The sequence below is a fragment of the Triticum urartu genome, chromosome 3 (assembly GCF_003073215.2).
Source record: "Triticum urartu cultivar G1812 chromosome 3, Tu2.1, whole genome shotgun sequence".
NCBI classification, from domain to species: domain Eukaryota; kingdom Viridiplantae; phylum Streptophyta; class Magnoliopsida; order Poales; family Poaceae; genus Triticum; species Triticum urartu.
The window spans coordinates 419,765,165-419,784,308 of NC_053024.1; positions in this window are offsets into that span (position 1 = coordinate 419,765,165).

Sequence of the window (19,144 nt, forward strand, 5' to 3'; positions counted from 1 at the left end):
ATTCAACAAGCATGACTTTATCCATGTGTTGATCCCTTGAGATTGCAACTCTACCTAGACCCAATACCTTACTTTTACCAGTGTCAGCAAATGTGATGTGGCTCTTGTCGGATGGACGTATGGTTGAGTCCATAAGAAGGCTTCATTTGCCAGTCATGTGATTTGTACACCCACTATCAATAATCCATTCTGAAGACGCTGGTGTCGTACCCTACAGTGCAGTTAGGGGGATAGGCTTCACGAAGAGAATTGTGAAGCAAAAACATTTGACAAACCAGTGGGTTATGAAAGCTTAGATCCAGATTAGGACTAATAGGGAGAGTAGCAAGCGATTCAGGAACGAAGTACATAGTAAGACCATTCGGGCATTTGATCTTGCGCCCTACAAGATGTTTGAGGTCCCCAGCAATAGCGTCAGACGATTTTGGTTTTCTGCTGGAGACCTTTCCCCGCAAAAGAGAGTTAAGCTTTCTTAGCCACCCACATCTTCAAGGGTGGATTAGAAGCAATAAGTCTAAGTGCAGCATCTGAGAACTTTGGCTTTGGAGCCCTAGCAAACAGTCTTGCAGGAGGACAATAATACTCATAAGAATAAGCAGAATAGTTCTTGGTCTTATGAACATGGCGGTTTGATGAACCGATCTCATATTCACAGGCCTGAGTATGGTTTCCCTGCAAAACATTTGCGTTAGTGCAACTCAGGTGAGTCCTCTGTCTGTATGAAGCCTTTGGGCCATATGAAGCCTGTGGTCTGGGGTTTGTCTTCTTTATCTGTGGTGTCATGATGACATTCACAGGAAGATTTTCCAAACACCTTTTGGGCACCCAGATCTTCTTCATAGGCGGTCCATTCCTGCAGTTAGTACCAATGTACCTGGCAAACACTTCACCATTCTGATTCTTAAACAGTTTATAGTTTGCATCAAAGGATTCATCGATGACAATGGGGTTAGCACAAGTGAAGCCAGATAGATTGGATGGATCAGCTGAAGGTTCCTTTGCAGCAACCCATGTGGTTTTGGGATACTGCTCGGGTTTCCAGTAAGAGCCATCAGCATTCATTTTCCTTATGAACCCTACACCCTCTTTCCTCGGGTTTCGGTTCAAGATCTGCTTTTTGAGGACATCACATAATGTCTGATGCCCTTTAAGACTTTTGTACATCCCTGTTGCAAGCAGTGTCTTCAACCTAGCATTCTCATCAGCAATAGTAGTGGAATCCTCAGCAGAGGGGTTAGTTCCCACATCAACAGTTGAAGATATTGCAACAGTAGCAGTAGTAGAACATTCAGCAACAGTAGTAGCATTATCACGCTCAATGCATTTAAGACATGGTGGTTCAAATCCTTCCTGAGCAGAGCTGATCTGTTCGGCGCGAAGTGACTAGTTTTCCTTTTGAAGATCTTCATGAGCCGCTCTCAATTTCTAAAAATCTTGCTTCCTTTGAAGATAATCATAGGAAAGCTTTTCATGAGTTGTTGAGAGCGTTTCATGACGACTTTCAAGTTCCTCATACTTAACGTGAAGATTTTTTATGTCTTCAATTAAGGACTCAAATCGATTCATTTCAGCACCTAACAGATCATCGCTTTTGTCTAACAGTTTTTGAATATGTTCCATAGCTTTCTGTTGTTTAGTTGCAATTTTAGCAAGTGTTTTGTAGCTAGGTTTTGAACCACAATCAGAGTCATCGTCACTAGATGTTTGATAGTGAGTAGTGCGTGTGTTTACCTTGGTACGGTGTGCCATGAAGCAGTAGCTAGGAGCGGAGTAGTCCTTGTCATTTGCATCGGTGTCGGTGATGAAGTCATTGTCTTCAGTGTTGAAGATGGACTTGGCAACGTATGCTGTAGCCAGACTTGCGACGCCTAAATTGGACTCCACCTCAGACTCCACCTCCGCCTCCTCAGAAGCGGACTCCTCCTCTGAATCCATTTCCTTGCCAAAAAATGCACGTGCCTTGCCAGATGAGCTCTTCTTGTGTGATGAAGACTTTGAGGAAGACTTGGAAGAAGACTTTGAATATTTCTTCTTCTTCTTGTCGTCAGAGTCATATTCCTTGCTCTTCTTCTTCTTTTTGTTCTCATTATCCCACTGCGAACACTCAGAGATGAAGTGGCCAGGTTTCTTGCACTTGTGACATGTTTTCTTCTTGTAGTCATGAGCAGAAGCTTCATCATTCCTTGAGCTTGATCGGGAAGACTTTCTGAAACCTTTCTTCTTGGTGAATTTTTGGAACTTCTTCACAAGCATAGCAAGTTCCCTTCCAATGTCTTCAGGATCATCCGAACTGCTGTCAGATTCTTCTTCAGATGAGGAGACAGCTTTTGCCTTTAAGGCACGAGTTCGCCCATAGTTTGGACCGTAGATATCTCTTTTCTCAGAAAGCTGAAACTCATGTGTGTTGAGCCTCTCAAGTATGTCATACGGATCGAGTGTCTTGAAACCAGGACTTTCTTGAATCATCAGGGCTAGGGTGTCAAACGAACTATCAAGTGATCTCAGCAGTGTCTTGACGACTTCATGCTTGGTGATCCTAGTAGCGCCGAGGGCTTGAAGCTCATTTGTGATGTCAGTGAGTCGGTCAAATGTGAGCTGGACATTCTCATTGTCATTTCGCTTGCAGCGGTTGAAGAGGTTGCGAAGGACACTGATTCTCTGATCTCTCTGGGTTGAGACGCCTTCATTGACCTTGGAGAGCCAGTCCCAGACCAGCTTAGATGTTTCCAAAGCACTCACACGGCCATACTGTCCTTTGGTCAGATGACCACAGATGATATTCTTGGCAGTAGAGTCCAGTTGAACGAACTTCTTGACATCAGCAGCAGTGACACCTTCTCCATCCTTGGGAACGCCGTTCTTGACGACATACCATAGGTCGACATCAATGGCTTCAAGATGCATGCACATCTTATTCTTCCAGTAGGGATATTCTGTTCCATCGAAGCCGGGGCACGCAGCGGAGACTTTAATTATCCCTGCAGTCGACATAGCTAAAACTCCAGGTGGTTAAACCGAATCACACAGAACAAGGGAGCACCTTGCTCTGATACCAATTGAAAGTGCGTTATATCGACTAGAGGGGGGTGAATAGGCGATTTTTATGAAAGTCTTCAAAACATGGAAGTTATGAAGACAAACGATAGAAATAAACCTATTACCCTGCAGCGGAAGGTAGACTACACTAGGCAAGCCATAGTCAAGTATTCAATGGAGTGAAAGAACAATGACTAATAGTAGCAATGTAGTAAGGATCAGGTAGGAGGATATTATGAAGTCAAACAGAAAACGCAGTCACTCAGTGAAGATAAAAGATAGTGCAATCATACAATGACTTCACAAGGAGTAACAGTGAGTAAAGGGAAGGCAAGATGAAACCAGTGACTCGTTGAAGATAATGATTTGTTGGACCAGTTCCAGTTGCTGTGACAACTGTACGTCTGGTTAGGGCGGCTAGGTATTTAAACCTTAGGACACACAGTCCCGGACACCCAGTCATGAACACGCAACTCAGGACACCCAGTCCTCACCGTATTCCCCTTGAGCTAACGTCACACAGACCTCGCCCAATCACTCTGGTAAGTCTTCAAGGTAGACTCCCAAACCTTCACAGACTTCGTTCACCGGCAATCCACAATGTCTCTTGGATGCTCAGAACGCGACGCCTAACCGGCTGGAGGATGCACAATCCTCAAGTGTAATAAGTCTTGAGATCACACAGACAAGAAGACTTAAGTGATGCCTAATTCTCTTTGGCTCTGGGTGGTTAGGGCTTTATCCTCGCAAGGAATTTTCTCTCAAAGGCTTCGAGGTGGGTTGCTCTCAAACGAAAAAAAGCCGTACTCTGAATCTGAGCAGCCAACCGTTTATGGTTGTAAGGGGGTGGGCTATTTATAGCCACTTGGCAACATGACCTGATTTGTCCGAAATGACCCTGGGTCACTAAGGAACTGACACGTGTTCCAACGGTCTGATTTCAAACTCACACAATAACTTTACTTGGGCTACAAGCAAAGCTGACTTGTCCGACTCTGGACAAGATTCGCTCTCAAAGTCTTCACTCGAAGACATAGGTTTTGTTTAAGCATCACTTCAGTCATTCTGACTAGTTCTCTTGGACCCCACTTAACAGTATGGTGGTTCCTATGACTCAACAAAGAGGAAGAAAAAGAACTACGAAAGATCTAAGTCTTCGAGCTACATAGGCTTCATGCGATGTCTTCTCTTGTCATAGTCTTCAATGTGAATATCTTCATATACCACCTTTGACTTCAATGTCTTCATACATTTTTAGGGGTCATCTCTGGTAGGAAAACCAAATCAATGAGGGACTTCTACCTGTGTTATCCTGCAATTATCACAAACACATTAGTCCCTCAACTAGGTTTGTCATCAATACTCCAAAACCAACTAGGGGTGGCACTAGATGCACTTACAAGCATTCTGAAGCTTTTGCAAGTGGACATGTAGCAGGTTGTGGTCCTATATAGAAATCAACAATATACAAATCTCCTCTCCTAAAGCCTTAGAAGACATTAGAATTGTCAGCTTCCATGATCACAACACAATGATACTTTCCAAATACAATAACCATATCAAGGTCACAAAGCATTGAGACAGACATGAGGTTGAACCTTAAGGACTCGACAAGCATGACTTTGTCCATGTGTCGATCCTTTGAGATTGCAACCTTACCTAGACCCAATACCTTGCTTTTGCCTTTGTCAGCGTAGGTGATATGCTTCAGATGTGATGCAGATAAATCAGCGTCCATCAATAAGCTCGTGTCACCAGTCATGTGATTTGTACATCCACTATCAAGGACCCACTCAGTGGCTTTGGGTTGATCATCCCGCAGATGAATTAGTGCATCATACAAACTCATATACTTCATCAGTGAAGAATATGATATCAATTTCATCAAGCAATAGAACAGATAAAGCAGTATGAGGACATGAGAAATGGAATTCATTTCTTCATGATTAGCTTGTGTCCTTTCAAGCATATTCAGGTCTCCAGCAAATTCTTCAGACGATTAAGTTCGTTTGGAGACCTGACCCTGCATAAGAGATTAGTTCTTTTTCTTCACCACCCACATCTGAAGGGGTGGCAAAGAGTTCATCATTCTGCGAGCTCCATAAGAGAAAGGTGGCATAGATGCCAATCCACTTCGTTTCACATAAAAGGGATTAGGGTAAGCATAAGAGTAAGCAGAGAAATTCTTAGAGGACTTATGAACATAATGATTTGAAGAATAATTCCCATATCCATAATCCTTAGATCTTCCCTGCGAAACAGGCAGGTTAGCACGATGATGTTCATATGAGGACTTTGATCCTTTTGAGGAATTTGATCCATGTGAGGAGTTTGGTCCGTATGAGGACTTGGACCCATATGAAGAATTTGGTCCATATGAAGAATTTGATCTGGGTTCCTATTCTTCACAGGTGTTGTCATGATGACATTCACATGAAGATTTTCAAGGCACCTTTTGGGAACTCAGATTTTCTTCATAGGAGAACCGTTCCTGCAGTTAGTGCCAACATATCTAGCAAATAATTCACCATTCTGATTTTTGAATAGTTTATAATTGGAGTCAAATGACTCATCAGAAGAATATGAAGATTCACATGTAAAGCCAGATAAAGTAGATGGATCCACTGAAGGTCCCTTTGCAGCAACCCATGAGGTTTTGGGATACTGCTCAGGTTTCCAGTAGGTCCCATCAACATTAAGTTTCCTCTCAAAGGCAATACCCTCTTTCCTAGGGTTCCTGTTGAGGATCTGCTTTTTAAGCACGTCACAAAGAGCCTGATGCCCTTTGATGCTTTTGTACATGCCTGTCATATACAATTCCTTCAGCCCTGCATCATCAGTGATACTAGCAATGCCCTTAGATGAGGAAATAGTGATAGCAGAGGCAGATGAAGAATTTACAGCAATGGAAGTATTTGAGAATTTAGGTGAAGAATTAGCAGTTTCGCGTTCAATGCACTTCAAACATGGAGGAACACATTCATCCTGAGTAGCACTGATCTTTTGAGCAAGTAATGAATCATGCTCCTTCTGAAGAGCTTCATAACTCACTCTTAACTTCTCAAGATCTTGCTTTCCTTGAAGAAATTCATAAGAAAGCTTCTCATGATCAGATAGGAGAGTGTTATGATGACCTTGAAGATTGTCAAACTTGGACCGAAGTCTTTGAAGATTTTTAGTCAAAATTTTAGTGCGATCCATTTCCTCGCCCAACATATCATCACTTTTATCTAGCATGTTTTGTACTTTTTCAAGAGCCTTTTGCAGTTTCATAGAAATCTTAGCAAGTTTAGAATAGCTGGGTTTCAGGTTTTCATCAGATTCATCCTCACTAGATTCAGAGGAGGGATATTTGAGTACCTTTGAGCCTTTTGCCATGAAGCAATAGGTGGGGCGTAGTCCTCATCGCCATCATCAGTAGTGTTGGGGAGGTCCTTTTCTTCAGAGTTGAAGATGGACTTGTTGACGAAAGCAGTCGCGAGGGCTAGGCTCGCCACACCAGAGTCTGACTCCTCAGATTCCTCCTCTTCCTCATTTTCCTCAGATTCAGCCTTAGAGTCTATTTCCTTGCCAATGAATGCCCGAGCCTTCTTGGAGCTGCTCTTCTTGTGAGATGAGGACCTTGAAGGTTTTGATGACGAGGACTTTGAAGATTTCTTCTTCTTCTTTAAATCATCAAAACTGTAATCCTTGTACTTCTTCATCTTTGATTCCTTTTCCCACTGAGGACAATCTTGAATGTAGTGTCCAGGTTTCTTGCATTTGTGGCAGAGTCTCTTCTTGTAATCATGGGATGAGGAATCTGATCTCAAGTCACCACCTCTTGAGGATTTACCAAAGCGACCACGTCTTGAGAACTTTTGCAACTTCCACACGAGCATTGCTAGCTCCTGGCTCAGTTCTTCAGGGTCACCAAGGATGCTGCCAGAATCTTCACCTTCAGATTCAGACACTGCCTCGGCCTTCAGAGCCCGTGATCTACCATAACTTGGTCCATAGATATCTCTGTTCTCAGCAAGCTAGGACTCATGAGTGTTTAGTCTCTCGAGGATATCAGCAGGATCAAGTGACTTATAGTCTCCATGTTCTTGTATCATCAATGCCAAGGTATCAAATAAGGAATCAAGCGATCTCATCAATTTCTTCACCACCTCATGGCCGGTTATATCAGTGGCACCAAGTGCTTGAAGCTCATTTGAGATGTCAGTGAGGCGATCAAAGGTTTGTTGAACATTTTCATGGTTGAGTCTTTTGAAGCGTTTGAAGAGATTACGAAGAACGTCAACTCGAGAGTCACGTTGTGTTGAGACTCCCTCATTGACCTTGGACAGCCTGTCCCAGATAAGCTTAGCTGTCTCCAAAGCACTCACTCTGCCATACTGCCCTTTGCTCAGAAGGCCACATATGATGTTCTTCGCTTGAGAGTCGAGTTGCTTGAATCTCTTCACATCAGCAGCGTTGATGGTAGGTGTGACAGAGGGGACGCCATTTTCCACAATGTACCAGAGATCATTATCAATTGCCTCAAGATAAATGCGCATCTTATTCTTCCAGTAGGGGTAGTCCATCCCATCGAAGGTAGGACAGCAAGCAGAAACCTTGATCATACCTGCGGTGGACATAACTAAAACTCCAGGAGGTTAAACCAAAATCACACAAAACAAGGGAGTACCTTGCTCTGATACCAACTGAAAGTGCGTTATATCGACTAGAGGGGGGGTGAATAGGCAATTTTTATGAATTCTTCACTAAGGAATTTCAGGGTGAGGAAATTCCTGAATGAAGAACTACTTGCAGTGGAATAAGTACTCATAAGTAAACAAAAAGAACATGAGCGTGGTATTCATGATGCAATGAAAACAAGCACAGCGTACAGAAAGCGTAAACATAGGATAAATAGAATGAAGACAAACAGACTGAAGAAATTGAACTGAGGAAATTGACAAAGTCTTTAGTGAAAGTCTTCAAACAGATATGAACAAGCACACAACACAGAAATGAGGAAATGGAAGGGTTGAGGAAATGGAACCAGTTAGCTCGGTGAAGACAATGATTTGGTAGACCAGTTCCAACTGTTGTGACAGTTGTACGTCTGGTTAGGGCGGCTAGGTACTTAAACCCGAGGACACACAGTCCCGGACACCCAGTCCTGAACACGTAGCTCAGGACACTTAGTCCTCACTGTATTCCCCTTGAGCTAAGGTCACGCAGACCTCGCCCAATCACTCGTGGTAAGTCTTCAGGTGACTTCCAAACCTTCACAGACTCGGTCACTCGGTGATCCATAATTTCCTCTTGGATGCTCTAGACCATGACGCCTAACCGTCTGGAAGATGCACAGTCTTCAAAGGTAACAAGCGTCGGATCCACGCAGGATCAATCTCTTCAGTGATGCTCAATCACTTGGGGTTTGTAGGTATTTGGGTTTGGGTTTTCCTCACCTGATGATTTTCACTCAAAGTCCTCAGAGGATGGGATGCTCTCAAATGACAAGTGTCGGTTTCTCCCGGAGCAGCCAACCAGCTAGTGGTTGTAGGGGGGCTATTTATAGCCTAGGGAGCAGCTCGAAATGATAAGACATAAATGCCCTTCAATGATATGACCGTTAGGTGGGTAGATATTTTGGGACAGCTGGCGCATAGCACAACAACGGTCGGAATTTTGAGTATCAAATTCCTCAGGGCTATCATGATCCTCACTATGTAGGTAATTCGCACTGACGAATTCCTAAGTCCTCAGTCAGAACAAATTCCTCAGAGACCAGAAGAACTTCATCTCTGTCAATGAAGACATTTGACTGGATTGTATGAGATTTCCAATGGTTTCACTCGAAGGGATTGGTAGATGTAGGATTTGAGTTGGGCATCACTTGGAAATTTTTCCTTAGTATTTCCTTGACCCCCTTTAACCGTACGGTGTTTCCTATGAATCAAGAAAGAGAAAAAGAAACTATGAAAACAAAAGTATTCACGCTCCATGTTCCTCGAATGAATACCAAGTCTTCGGGATTACACCAATTTCTTCACTTTCAAAGTCTTCAGAAAGTCTTTAGAAATCCAAAGTCTTTAGTCAAAGAACTTCAGTTTTAGGGGTCGACTTTCTCTATAAATATCAAACTCCTCATAGACTTATCGACCTGTGTACACTCATAAACACATTAGTCCCTTAACCTATATGTCTTCAATACACGAAACTCACTAAGGGGCACTAGATGGACTTACACCTTGTTCTTTGAACAGTTAACCTACAAGAAGATGGATTTGTGAGGCACATGCGTAAATTGGAGTTCAACATGTGATCTGATCGCATATATATAACGTAATTGATACTTTGGATCAGACCAGTGTTTAACGAGGCCTCTCCAGTCTTCATTCGATATATTTTCCACTGGAGATGTTTGGGAAAGTTCACTATTAGCCTTGCCTTCAAGGTGAGTTTTCCTCAAGTTTTACCGATACTGTCGCAGATCAGACTTGAAAACATGGGTGCAAGCTTGTCTGGTTGCATCATCTTGGCTATCCAACTTGAACCTCATCTATTGAAAATTATGGGAGTCTCATTATCAGCAACCTAGAAAGTATGCGACAGAGCAAGACGATATTACTAGTTTCCATAAATAACCATACTTATAGATAAATGGTCGAGGAAGGTGTTGAACTGGGTTTTGTCTTTGTCATTCTTGTACTGAATCCATGTTGGGAGGATACGTGCATGACACCTAACAGAAACCGTTGCCTCTGATACTAACTTGGCTAACTCTGTAGCATCATGTGGCCTTTGTAAATCTGCCTCAAAATGGATCTCCATTCTTCCTCCTCTAGATTTAGTTAACCTATCGAGCATTATCCCTAATGTTTGTTTCCTCGTGCACCTAGGTGCTAGTCCAACAGCGAACATAGGAAGTGTTAGTGTACATCAAACTGTGAGACTACATATAAAGAAGCATGCAACTGTAACTTGACTCTAGCAACTACCTTCTTGCTGTTGAAGCTTACAAAGTTCATCTGATCTTGCCAACTCGTCTTGTGTCAAGAGTGTGTCGACAGTAGTGTTAGGTGGCAAGGGAGCTTGGGAACGTGCTGCTAGCTGAGGTGATAAACGAGTAACTTGTGCAGCTGGTGGTACTATGGAAGGTGTTGCAACAACTAGGGTTGTCGCTGCTTGTTTGGTCGCAGCTATTAGTTTCTGTTTGTCTTGTTTTGCAGCTCGTGTAGCACGGGATACCACGTTTGTACAAATTTCCGGTGGACTTTGACCTTCTATTGCACCATCAGTACCAACAGAATCTGCATAATTCTTTGGCTTCCGTTTCCGTGTGTCCTTAGTACTAATGCCATCCCCTGTCATTCTATGTTCCTTCCTCTTTCTCTGTGCCATGTTAAGTCAATACGACAAGAAAAAGGAATAAAAATTCAGTTCTTCAGAACAAATTGATGTGTGATACAGACGAACTGAACTTTAATGTTAGACAACCACATGATAGGAGGATGAAATATATACGAAAAGCAGGACGACATGAGATAATCAGAACTATGATGTGTAAACTAAGCAGAAGGCATTTCAATAAATTAGAAGCAATGCAATGGAAGGTAGACACCATATGAAAGATGCTACAAATATTGCTCTGCCAAGTTAACATTGTCCCATCATAACTGACGTTTAAACAAATGTGAAGTAGTACAAGAAATAAATCATATGCAAGATGCAAACAACATCACACTACCAAGTTAAAGGTCTCTCGTCATTAGTGCCATCGCATATTCACAACATTGCATATTCACAGCTTATGATGCATAAACTACATTTCAACAAATTAGAAGCAATGAAAGATAGACACCACATGTAAGACACAATGAATATCACTCTACCAAGTTAAAACTATCTCGTCATTAGTGCCATTTCAAAAAGTTAGTAGTACAAGCTAGAAAATAATGCGAGATGTAAACTATATCAGACTCCCAAATTAAACGTGTCTTGTGAAAAGTGATTGTTGCACATTACACAACAGGAGTACTTTGATGTAAGAACATGGTGTGATAGACAGATATTCTATGTTCTAGAAACAGGAACACGTGTCATATTCACAAGTATAATGTGTAAAGTAAGCAGATGGAATTCAACAAAATTAGAAGCAATACAAGCTAGATATCATACATAACATGCAACCACATATAACAGTGCCATGTTAGAGGGAGCACCTGTGATGGTGGACAAGGGGGAACGTGATCATCATTAACACAGCTACTTTGAGTGTCTATGCATGTGTTGTCTTCCAAATCTTGTTGGGGGGGATGGCTGAGTAGAATGTGTAGAGGCCCTCCGTTTGGAAGAAGCACATTTATCCACTGCCTTGCTAATTTCCTTCCGCTTTATTGATTTTGCATTGTCAAGTAAAACCGACAAGAAAAAGCAATAAAATTCACTTTTCAGAACTCATCATGCATGATACTGACAATCACTACCTTGATGTAAGGCAAACACATGATACGAGGATGGAATATGTACGAAAAAATAGGACGACATGGCATATTCACAACTATTTGTGTAAACTAAGAAGAAGTAATTTAATCAAATTACAAGCAATACAAGTGAGACACCGTATGCAACATGCAAGACAATATCACACTACCAAGCTAGAAAAAGCAGCTGGGATGCCGGTTTCGCCGGAAGATAGCCATCAGTCCCTGCCTTATTTTTTCCTTCCTATTTATTAATTGTATTGCCTTGTCAAGTCAAACCCACAAGAAAAATGAATAAAGATTCACTTGTCAGAACTCATTGATGCAGGATGCTGACGAGCACTACTTTAATATAAGGCGACCACATGATAGGACGATTGAATGTGTAAGAAAAAAGGACAGCATTGCATATTCACAACTATGATGTGTAAACTCAGCAGAAGGCATTTTAACAAATTAGAAGCAATGAAAGCTAGACACCATATGAAAGATGCAATGAATATCACTCTACCAAGTTAAAACTGTCTCGTCATAAGTGTCATTTCAACAAATTCGAAGTAGTACAAGCTAGAAAAGAATGTGAGATGTAACCTATATCACACTCCCAAGTCAAACGTGTCTTATGACAAGTGATTGTTGCAGGTTACACAACAGTAGAACTTTGATGTAAGAATATGGTGTGACAGAAATACATTGTATGTTCTAGAAACAGGAACACGTGTCTTATTCACAAGTATAATGTTTAAAGTAAGTAGATGGAATTCAACAAAATTAGAAGTAATACAAGCTAGACATCATACATAACATGCAACCACATATAACAGTGCCAAGTTAGGAGCACCTGTGATGGTGCACTAGGGGAGACATGCTCATCATCAACACAACTACGTTGAATGTCTATGCATGCGTTGTCTTGCAAATCTTCTTGGGGAGTGGCGGAGTAGAATCTGTAGAGGCCCTCTGTTTGGAAGGAGTACCTTTATCCACTGCCTTGCTAATTTCCTTCTGTTTTATTGATTTTGAATTGTCAAGGAAACCCGACAACAAAAAACAATAAAATTCACTCTTCAAAACTCATTCATGCATGATACTGACAATCACTACTTTGATGTAAGGCAAACACAAGATACGAGGATGGAATATGTACGAAAAACAAGCCGGCATGGCATATCCACAACTATTTGTGTAAACTAAGTAGAAGCCATTTCAACAAATAAGAAGCAATGCAAGCTAGACACCAGATGAAAGATGCAACCAATATGACTCTGCCAAGTTAAAAGCATCCCAACATAAATGGCGTTTCAACAAATTAGAAGCAGCGCATGCTATAAATCATATGAAAGATGCAACCAATATCACACTGCATATACTAAAGGTGTCTCATCATATTGATTGATGCGGGATACAAAAAAAACAATAGTTTTATGTAAGGACATGCTTAATAGATAGATGTACTATGTACTAAAAACCAGAAGGCATGTCATATTAACAAGTATAATGTATAAACTAAGCAGAATAGCACATGCAATTTAACCAAATTGGAAGAATTACAATCTAGACACCATATGCAACATGCAACCACATATCACGCTGTCAAGTTAGAACAAGCACCCGCGATGTTGGTGTACGGGAGGCTGACACTGCATTCTTTAAAAGAGCATATTTTCTAACAGTAACCCACTGGCGTGACTGTCTCATCATAAGTGATTGACGAAGGATACACGAGAACATTAGTTTGATGTAAGAACATGGTTAATAGACAGATGTACTAGTATGTATCAAAACAGGGAAGGCATGTCATATTCAAAGGTATAATGTGTAAGCTAAGCAGATGCAATTTAACCAAATTGGAAGTAATACAAGCTAGACATCCGGCTGGAGTGGTGAGCATGATCATCGAATACCTGAGAGCTTGGTGGGAGGGGAGCTTCTTCGCCACCATCGTGGCTTTTTAGTTGTCTTCCAGGTGATGTCTGTCTGTGCTGGGCTTGTCACTGGCTTGGCCAGTGCCCTGACTAGCTATTTGTCTTTTGGTGCTCCCGGGATGGTGGTTCATGTAAAAAATATCTTTCCTTATCTCAATAAAGACCGACTTCAGCCTTTCAAATATAAGCTAGACACCATATGCAACATGGAACCACATATGACGCCGCGAAGTTAAAGCAAGCACCTGGGATGGTGGTTCATGGCGAGCGAGATCATCAACTCCAGAGCTATGTTTGCCGTCTCCATCTATTGAACATGCCACCTTTAAAGCGCTGGAATGTGTCTTGCCTGCCAACAAAGAAAATAGCAGCGACTTCTCTCTTTTATTTCATGCTTCTATCAACAGTTTGGCAGAGTCTGAAATACCCATGCATAAAAAAACAATAGTGAGAGTATGGGTGAAGTGTGTGCAGAACTAGTGCACTGTAAAAGTAGCAGATAGTAGGTGGCTAAAAAATAAATGATAGGAGACATATGATAGCTCTACAACATTGCATGGCAAACAAAATTAGATTCTACTCCGTATGATTTTGTAATATATGAGCACATGGATGGCTGGAAAATGTAGGTACTCCACCAGCACACCACCACATGTGGTCCTATCAAAATAACAGTCGACTAAAAATAAATAGGCCAGTCGATTTTGTTATGAATCGTCCGATCTACAAGGAACGGGCAGATGGCCTTCGTCTACCTCCCGCCAGTCACTGTTGAAGATCTTTCTTGAACCGCCAGGGACCACCGACCCAGACCCCTGCCTCCACCGCGCCACCCTCCCCTCGACCTCACACCACTGTCGTGCTTGGCAGCGCCCTCCCGATCATCCCTTTAAGCCCGTCCGACCTCCAGATCGGGCGCTAGCAGCTCCTAGGCCCCACACACCCCTAAGATAAACACCGAGGCGCTGCTTCCCCGGTGTAATAGGCGGACTAGAGCCTGTTACGCCGGCGAATGCTTCCTTTAATTGGGAATCAACTGACCAGGAATTGAAATCCAGGGGGCGATGGACCTCTAGCTAAGGTGAAATGGTACATGAGGAGAAACCTTGTGCATCGCGAGTTACTAGGAACATCTAGTATCAGGAAGAAGGTGTAGGAAGAAGTGGTCAACTAGTGTCTTCTATGGGATGAATATCGTGCAAGCAGACACGTAAGATTTGCATGAATAAGGGAAGAGGAGTACCATTTCTGGTTGCCAATGTTGTGTCATCCTGATGTCGCGGCGATTTTCTTCTTTTTACTGGGGAACCGATGTTTTGGAGGAGGGTGGAGCCTTGGACGAACCCATGGCCAAATTGTTGACTATGTTGTGGTGTTGTCTGTGGGCGGAGGGGAAGCAGATTCGAGGCGGTGAAGGACAGTGTAGCAGGAACAACTCTAGTGCGGTGGATAGTGGCGACATTGGAGTGGCAGCGGTGAGGCGCAGGACGGCGTGGTTGAACTGGCTCGGGTGCGGTGCACGTCGGCGTCCCAGAGGCAGCTCGGCCTTGGCTTCAACTACTAGCCGTGGAGGGCGTTGCGGTTGCGGTGGACGACAACGTCGGGGTATCGGCTCCAGCGTGATGGAGGAGGGTCGCGGTTGATGGGTGGGATGGGGTGGCAGACGGACGACGTCGGGATTTCGTGGCTGGTGGACAGGTAGTTTTGGCGCCCACATAGTACGAATGGGTAATTGTATGGGGGCGGGGGGAGCTAAGGGGGAACCATGTTCCGGTCTAGGACGTGCTTGTTTTTGGATTTTTTTGAACAGATTGGACGCGCGTGTTTGAAATTTGGGGTAAGTACAAACTTTTCCCCCCTCTTAAATTTCGGACCGACTGCGGTTCGGGGGTAGGACAGTAATCCCAGGTGTCCTTGTCGGCGTCTTGGGAATGGGGGTACCCAGACTTGCCTGCCTGCGGCCCAGGGCGTGGCTGCACTAGCAGCCTGGTACGGCCCATCTTCATCAACCAACACTCAAGACCCTCGCGAGGGGCCAAGCCTCGCGAGGCGGACAACACAAGACCTCCTCAGGGGAAACCTCACTAGACAGGTTCGTGAGGAGCAAAGAGATCAAGGCAAGGGGAACCTCGTGAGGTTCCCATGACGTGAGCCATTACGACCAAGGCCAGGCGGGCGCCAGCGGGCGTAGGGTGCCAGTTTCCTCTTTGGTGCTAAAGAGGCAAGTGCAGGCGAGGAGTCCCGAGGCGTTAGGCAAAGGTTTCCATATCGGTGAAACGAGACCAAGACCAGCAAGACGGCAAGACGGAGGTCATCACGGAGCCCACGACGGCGTCACCACCAGAGCCTTTGGCAGGCAAAGACCACCTTTTGTCAGGATAACTTATACTCGTTGTCCCCCTTCAAACTGGCCGTTGTGGGATCCCTTCCCGCCTAATATTAGGGGAGAGGACTCGGGCCTCTATAAATAGGGCTAGCCACCACCGTAGTGGGGGGGGGGGAGACCGGATCGGCTCATTTGGAGACGGATCACTCAGTTCATCCCCAGCCACACAAGCTCATCGAGCTCAAGAACACCGCTCCTCAAGAGGTTGTTCTTCCCTTGTACTTGTTCATCCCCAGCCTACAAGGCAATCCACCACACCACACTGGACTAGGGTATTACACCAGAACGGTGGCCCGAACCAGTATAAACTCTTGTGTCCCTTGTTCCTTGGGTTCGGCGAGCTAGGCTCTGAGATCATTGCGAGAGCGTGAGTTAGGGGGAGAGATCTTCGTGCGCACCCCAGTGTTCGAACCTCTTAGGTTTGCCAGAACCCGTAATTCAACATTTGGCACACCAGGTAGGGGTGTGCCGAGGTTTTTCACCCCATCGACCGACCTGTCGTCTCCCCGCGTTTTCGATGTCCGATGATACATCTCCAACGTATCTATAATTTTTGATTGCTCCATGCTATATTATCTACTGTTTTGGACAATATTGGGCTTTATTTTCCACTTTTATAATATTTTTGGGACTAACCTATTAACCGGAGGCCCAGCCCAGAATTGTTGTTTTTTTGCCTATTTCAGTGTTTCGGATAAACAGAATATCAAATGGAGTCCAAACGGAATAAAATCTTCGGAAACGTGATTTTCTCACCGAACGTGATCCAGGAGACTTGGACCCTACTGCAAGGGATCAAAGAGGTGGTCACGAGGGTGGGGGCGCCCCCCTAGGGCGCGCCCCCTGCCTCATGGGCCCCTCGATGCTCCACCGACGTACTCCTTCCTCCTATATATACAAACGTACCCCCAAACGATTAGAACAGGAGCCAAAACCCTAATTCCACAGCCGCAACTTTCTGTATCCACAAGATCCCATCTTGGGGCATGTTCCGGAGCTCCGCCGGAAGAGGGCCGTCATCATGGAGGGCTTCTACATCATCCTAGCCCCTCCGATGAAGTGTGAGTAGTTTACCTTAGACCTTCGGGTCCATACTTAGTAGCTAGATGGCTTCTTCTCTCTCTTTGAATCTCAATACAAAATTCTCCCCATCTCTTGTGGAGATCTATTCGATGTAATCTTCTTTTTGCGGTGTGTTTGTTGAGACCGATGAATTGTGGGTTTATGATCAAGTTTATCTATGAATAAAATTTGAATCTTCTCTGAATTCTTTTATGCATGATTGGTTATCTTTGCAAGTCTCTTTGAATTATCCGTTTGGTTTGGCCAACTAGATTGGTAGTTCTTGCCATGGGAGAAGTTGTAGCGACCAGACCTCAAACAGTCTGATCTCTGTGCTCCGGTGTCATCCCTGGATCAGTAATGCTGACACCACACAGTACTCGGAGGATTTATAGCAGAGTAGCAATCACACACTTATTACATCGAGTGTCTCAAAAGAGAACTCATTACAATAAATATGGCTTAAGGCCATCTAATAACGATAACAGCGGAAGGCTTGGAAGATAAGTGAGTCCATCAACTCCAACGGCATCACTGAGTATAGAACCACGAACTAAAACTCCTTAATCATCGTCTGAAAAGTCTGCAACATTAATGTTGCAGCCCGAAAACGGGTCAGCACATGGAATATGCTGGCAAGGTAACACATAGAGAGTAATGGAATGAAATAGCTATACTATATGCATATTTGGCTGGTCGAAAGCTCTATGGTTACAGTTTTTGCGTAAAGCCAATTTTTCCCTACTTCAAAGAAATAAATTTGATTTAACTATCATGGTAGTTGTTAAACATTGAGAATGGTTGACAGCATTCTCAATCCCAATTAAGCATCATCATTAAACGTAACCCAACAAAATTAATTTTAGAGTAACATGTTGAGATTCACATGATAATCCAAGTACTAGATACTCAAGATGTCCATAACCGGGGACACGGCTAACCATGATTAGTTTATTACACTCTGCAGAGGTTTGCGCACTTTTCCCCACAAGACTCGATCGCCTCCATTTGGTTTCTCGCACTTCATGGTGTTTGAGAAGACGGATGACCGAGACATAGTCTTTCAGAAGCGCTAGCACCTTATGATCGGGTAGACCGTACCACCTACATCCCCTACATCTGCTAGTCTACCACTGCAAGAGTTCGCACGACTTAGTCAACTATGCTAGAGCCCTAATAGCTTGTGGCTGCACACGAAAGTTTCTAGTATGAATAGTCTCATGATCCCTTTGAGCCTGGGTGGCGGTCCAAAAGAAAACAGGCAAGTCCTGGAATACCCAGGTGCCTCAATCCACCCAGATGTGTGTTTAAGTTGCCACCTTAGATAAACCATTAATTAACAAAACTCACATCTGTCATGGATATCACCCACCCAATCCACGTCTACTGGCATAGCATGGCATAATAAGCAAACATAGAAGTAACTCCCAGAGGTTTGATAATAAACAGGTAATAGGTACTACCTCAACTACTTCCCATCCCACAATTTAATTAGATCCTAATCATGCAATGTGTGAGGATTGATCTAATGCAATAAAACTGGGTAGTAGAAAAGGTATGATCAAAGTGTTACTTGCCTTGCTGATGATCCGGGAAACCTAGCGATTCGAAGTAACAAGCGGCGCACTCCGGGTATTCTATCGCAAACAAACAAACAAGCATATAATAAGTACTCATATAATGCACGGGTAAAACTCAAATAAGAGATCTAACCAGAAGGTTCAACTTAAGAACTCCGGTTGGCAAAAAGAATCAAATCGAACGAAGCAACGAAAGTCAAACGGCGAAAGAAAACAACTTCATTCTACTAATCTAGATCTAGGGAAAATTTTGTAGTAGCAAAATCTTGTTTAAGTTGGTTAAATGGATAGAGGGTTTCGAGACAAAACTCTAGGCGCTTGAATCGCCTGATTCCGATAAACGAGCGAAAAGTTATACTAAAACGAAAATCGGATCAGGAATCGCGATCAGAAAAATCGCGGATTTAATCCGAGAAAAAGAAAAACGACGAACGTTTGTTAGAATGAACGAACGGACGAATGCTCGCTATTTAAATAAACTGGAAAACCAATCTATTTAAAAACCGAATCTAAAAAAACCAACCAAAAAACCGAACGGTTTTTCGAAAAAAAAAATAAAAAAACCGGCGTGGATTTCGAGGTGGCGGCGGACCTCGGCGAGCGTGCGGCGGCGCGGGTGGCGGCGGGTGGCGGCGGGTGGCGGCGGGGCACGAGGCTCGAGGCGGCTAGGGTTTGCCCGGGCGGGCTGCCCCGGCT